The sequence below is a fragment of the Schistocerca serialis genome, chromosome 3, assembly GCF_023864345.2.
Source record: "Schistocerca serialis cubense isolate TAMUIC-IGC-003099 chromosome 3, iqSchSeri2.2, whole genome shotgun sequence".
NCBI classification, from domain to species: Eukaryota; Metazoa; Arthropoda; class Insecta; order Orthoptera; family Acrididae; genus Schistocerca; species Schistocerca serialis.
This window is the reverse complement of record NC_064640.1, coordinates 836,515,027-836,520,890: the sequence shown is the minus strand read 5'-3', so window position 1 is coordinate 836,520,890 and position 5,864 is coordinate 836,515,027. Positions and strand designations below refer to the sequence as shown.

The 5,864-nt window shown below is 42.1% G+C and overlaps 1 non-coding gene across 1 annotated transcript; it reads right to left on the bottom strand.

Moving 5' to 3' along the window:
- Positions 1–1,057: 1,057 nt before the first annotated feature.
- Trnat-ugu (transfer RNA threonine (anticodon UGU)) lies at positions 1,058–1,131 on the bottom strand. The gene has a single exon. It is a non-coding gene; the product is annotated as a tRNA-Thr (tRNA).
- Positions 1,132–5,864: the final 4,733 nt, after the last annotated feature.

Here is a 5,864-nt window from a genome sequence, read left to right as displayed (position 1 = left end):
AGTTGCTAGTCCAAAGAGTGATTGTAACTGTTGTACTGTCTGTGGAGCTGCGAAATCATGCACAACTGAAATGAGGTGAGGATCTGTCCTCACTCCCTCTTGGCTAATAATATACCAAAGGTGATTAACTTGTGAACATGCAAAATAACATTTGTCAATGCTCAATGTGAGACAAATGTTGTGGCGTAACAAGCTAGCTACGCCACACTGAGAAGGGAGCCGAAAGGCACGCGTACACACACGCCGACTGGCGTGAAGTCTGGAACAGGATAAGTATTGAATGCTAATAAGAAAAGTATGCAGCTCCTCGAATACTTAACTTTTATATAGTTCTTTGGTACATCGCTCTTGATAATACAAATAAGACTATCTTCAGATACGGTTAATGGCGCCTTGCTAGGTCGTAGCCATGGACTTAGCTGAAGGCTATTCTAACTGTCTCTCAGCAAATGAGAGAAAGGCTCGTCAGTGTAGTCGCTAGCAATGTCGTCCGTACAACTGGGGCGAGTGCTAGCCCGTATCTCGAGACCTGCCTTGTGGTGGCGCTCGGTCTGCGATCACACAGTGGCGAAACGCGGGTCCGACATGTACTAAATGGACCGCGGCCGATTTAAGCTACCACCTACCGAGAGTGGTGTCTGGCGGTGACACCACAACAAGCTGTTCTTAAAAAAATGTTCAAATGTGTGTGAAATCTTATGGGACTTAACTGCTAAGGTCATCAGTCCCTAAGATAACACACTACTTAACCTAAATTATCCTAAAGACAAACACACACACCCATGCCCGAGGGAGGACTCGAACCTCCGCCGGGACCAGCCGCACAGTCCATGACTGCAGCGCCCCAGACCGCTCGGCTAATCCTGCGCGGCAGCTGTTCTTAATCTATCAATTACTTATGTATTTATTTGAAGACAGTAACTTGTTTTTTTTTCCGAAAGAACAGTTACTGCTGATGACCATGCAGCTGTTCCCTGGAATAAATTATGACTAACTGACAACCTCAGCTGCCGACAGGTGTTGTTGTTATACCTCGATGTGGACAGCTGAAAATGTGTGCCCCGACCGGGACTCGAACCCGGGATCTCCTGCTTACATGGCAGACGCTCTATCCATCTGAGCTACCGAGGAAACAGATGAATAGCGTGACTGCAGGGACTTATCCCTTGCACGCTTCCCGGGTTCGAGTCCCGGTCGGGGCACACATTTTCAGCTGTCCACATCGAGATATAACAATAACACCTGTCGGCAGCTGAGGTTGTCAGTTAGTCATAACTTATGTATTTCATGTGTTCGTCTAAACCTTCAGCAATAACTATGATGTTGTACAAATAGACCATGCATTTTTTCAGTTTTAAACCTTAAAGTTCTCCATCTAACAAGTAATCGAACGTTTCAGGAGAATTTTGTGATATTGGTAGTGACTGGATGATGCTGTAAACTACGTCTTAAGCCTGTCTTCTGGACATACTTCAATTTGGTGATTAGATCTGTTGTGGAAAAAATTTACACTGACCCAGGGTTATCCAAAGTTTTGATTATATTAGGGATTGGATGTTGTTGTGGTTTTCCGTCCTGAGACTGGTTTGATGCAGCTCTCCATGCTACTCTATCCTGTGCAAGCTTCTTCATCTCCCAGTACCTACTGCAACCTACATCCTTCTGAATCTGCTTAGTGTATTCATCTCTTGGTCTCCCTCTACGATTTTTACCCTCCACGCTGCCGTCCAATACTAAACTGGTGATCCCTTGATGCCTCAGAACATGTCCTACCAATCGATCCCTTCTTCTAGTAAAGTTGTGCCACAAACTTCTCTTCTCCCCAATCCTATTCAATACTTCCTCATTAGTTATGTGATCTACCCATCGAATCTTCAACATTCTTCGGTGGCACCACATTTCGAAAGCTTCTATTCTCTTCTTGTCCAAACTATTTATCGTCCATGTTTCACTTCCATACATGGCTACACTCCATACAAATACTTTCAGAAACGACTTCCTGACACTTAAACCTATACTCGATGTTAACAAATTTCTCTTCTTCAGAAATGCTTTCCTTGTCAGTTACTGTACGTTCATTTGGAAATCTGTAATCACAGTAAAATCGGTATTTCTTTGTTCCATCAGGTGACGTTTTTGGTACAACTACTATACTTGCTGACCAAGGGCTATCACCGTTTTATGTTGTGCCTTCCTCAAGCTTCTGATGTATAAACTGTTTAATCAGTGGCTGGAGGTTCTTTAGTAACCTGTATTGGTTTCAGTACACTTGTATATAAGAATTTTTAGCATATTGCAGACCCGTCAGCAACTGCGATAGACTAATATTTTGAGGAATCTACTGTAACAAATCTGAAACAACTTTTAATGCCGCTGTGCACAGTTTATTTGGCTCTACCTTAGTAATAGGTTTACTTTAATTTACGTCTATGGTCACAAACTTTTTGTTAACAGATTATCGGTTTCGGTCTATAATGACCATCAATAGATCTGCAGCAAAAAATGGGGAAAAACATAAATACACTCGCAGATTGTCTACAGCTTAAAAACAAAAAACAGAACATAATGAAAAGTACTACTGACATATAATGCATTTGTGCGCTTTAAGTATGAAGAGGCAAACCTGTTTTATAAAAACAAAGTCCTAATATACTGCAGCCTTAGAGACATCGTCAAATGTTAAATGCAAAGCCAGCACCAACATCGTCAAATATATATAAATAGCATCATATGCACGAGTCATGTTGTCAGTAGCACTACTGTTCAAAATAAGTTGCCGTATAGCAGCCACAAGACGTTTGTGTTGTAAGTTCACCAGATGTCGCTAATGTTGGCATACACTAGTTTTCAATGATTAATTGAACAGCGTAAAATAAAGGGAGGTACAATAGTTGAAGTCTGTAATGAGCTTATAACGAATAAAAGGCATTACAGTAATAAAAAGCGATGAAATAGAACACGACAAAAGTGAGATTGTTAAAAAGTGGAAGAGTTAAGAGACAGTAGTTGACATATGCTCAAGTGCCAATATTCTAGTTAATGACATAAGTAATAAACACCTTTGATAGTGCACAGAATAATATTAAAAAAATTATAAAACAAATCGCTAAAGAAGCCACAGTGAAAGGAAACATGGTGCTGCACATAATCAGTAATGGGTGTACTTTACATTTGCAACTGTTGCACCCAGCAGAAGCGAATTCCTGTTGAGTTCAACTGTTTGTTGCCAAAGATCGAGTTTAGCATGATGCCTAACCAGAAAGTCTAATCCAAGTACTGCAGGAAATCCTGAGCCACAGATGGCAACACTTTCATTTGCCCACGAAAAGATGTGTTTTCAAATTTAAGCTCGAACTGAGTTATTCCAACTGAATCTATACTGTTATCCCCTACTGCGTGTAATGTGTGCCTTTGATTTTCCAGTCTCCTCTTGTCCACAAGGTCCAGACCCAAACCGATTCGTTTGCCCCACTATCCACTAGAAATTTGTACTTATTCATCCAAGCTATCAATCAACAATCCGCCTCTGTGAAGGCTTTTTCAGTGCTGCGGTTTACTGGGAACATTTCCCAATCTACACCTGCATCATATTTCTCAAGAAACCTTATGGTATGTGGCGGATGGTACTTTTCGTACCACTAACTGAGCCCTACAACCCTGTTCCATTCGCGAATAGCGCGTGGGAGGAATGATTGCCGGTAAGACTATGTATTAGTTTTAATTTCTCGAATTTTCTCCTCATGGTCATTATGCGAGATGTTTGTCGGGGGAAGTAATATGTTGTCCGACTCTACCCGGAAAGTGCTCTCTCGAAATTTCAATAGTAAATCTCTCCGTTATGCACAAAGCCTCTCTTGTAACGTCTACCAGTGGATTTTGTTGAGCATCTCCGTAACGCTCTCGTGCCGACTAAACGATCCCGTGGCGAAACGTGCCGCTCTACGTTGGATCTCCACTATCTCTTCTATCAGTCCTGTCTGGTAGGGATCCCAGATAGATGAACAATAACAAAGAATGGGTCGAACAAGCGCCATATAAGCCACTTCCTTCGTGGATGAGTAACATTTCCTTAAGAATCTTCCTATAAATCTGAGTCTGACATCTGTTTTTTCGCACTATTTGTTTTTTACGTTCATTCCACTTAAGATCGCTCCAGATAGTTACTCCTAGATATTTTACTGTAGACACTGTTTCCAGCGGTTTGTCATCAATAGTGCAGCAATACACTAGTGGTTCCTTTTCCTATGTGTGCGCAATACGTTACAGTTATTTATGTTCAGGGTCAGCTGTCAGACCCTGCGCTATTCATCAAATCTCTGGAGCACATTCTGCAAATCGTTACTACCTTCTGGCGTTGTTACTTTGTTATGGACAATCCCATCATCTGCGAACAGTCTCGGGGAGCATCCGATGCTTTCTGTTATATCACTTATATACACTACTCATCATCATCATCATCATCATCATCATTTCTACATCTACATCTACATCTATACTCCGCGAGCCACCTTACGGTGTGTGGCGGAGGGTACTTATTGTACCACTATCTGATCCCCCCTTCCCTGTTCCATTCACGAATTGTGCGTGGGAAGAACGACTGCTTGTAAGTCTCCGTATTTGCTCTAATTTCTCGGATCTTTTCGTTGTGATCATTACGCGAGATATATGTGGGCGGTAGTAATATGTTGCCCATCTCTTCCCGGAATGTGCTCTCTCGTAATTTCGATAATAAACCTCTCCGTATTGCGTAACGCCTTTCTTGAAGTGTCCGCCACTGGAGCTTGTTCAGCATCTCCGTAACGCTCTCGCGCTGACTAAATGTCCCCATGACGAATCGCGCTGCTTTTCGCTGGATCATGTCTATCTCTTCTATTAATCCAACCTGGTAAGGGTCCCATACTGATGAGCAATACTCAAGAATCGGACGAACAAGCGTTTTGTAAGCTACTTCTTTCGTCGATGAGTCACATTTTCTTAGAATTCTTCCTATGAATCTCAACCTGGCGCCTGCTTTTCCCACTATTTGTTTTATGTGATCATTTCACTTCAGATCGCTCCGGATAGTAACTCCTAAGTATTTTACGGTCGTTACCGCTTCCAATGATTTACCACCTATGGCATAATCGTACTGGAATGGATTTCTGCCCCTATGTATGCGCATTATATTACATTTATCTACGTTTAGGGAAAGCTGCCAGCTGTTGCACCATGCATTAATCCTCTGCAGGTCCTCCTGGAGTACGTACGAGTCTTCTGATGTTGCTACTTTCTTGTAGACAACCGTGTCATCTGCAAATAGCCTCACGGAGCTACCGATGTTGTCAACTAAGTCATTTATGTATATTGTAAACAATAAAGGTCCTATCACGCTTCCCTGCGGTACTCCCGAAATTACCTCTACATCTGCAGATTTTGAACCGTTAAGAATGACATGTTGTGTTCTTTCTTCTAGGAAATCCTGAATCCAATCACAAACCTGGTCCGATATTCCGTAAGCTCGTATTTTTTTCACTAAACGTAAGTGCGGAACCGTATCAAATGCCTTCCTGAAGTCCAGGAATACGGCATCAATCTGCTCGCCAGTGTCTACGGCACTGTGAATTTCTTGGGCAAATAGGGCGAGCTGAGTTTCACATGATCTCTGTTTGCGGAATCAATGTTGGTTATGATGAAGGAGATTTGTATTATCTAAGAACGTCATAATACGAGAACACAAAACATGTTCCATTATTCTACAACAGATTGACGTAAGCGAAATAGGCCTATAATTATTCGCATCTGATTTATGACCCTTCTTGAAAATGGGAACGACCTGCGCTTTCTTCCAGTCGCTAGGTACTTTACGTTCTTCCAGCGATCTACGA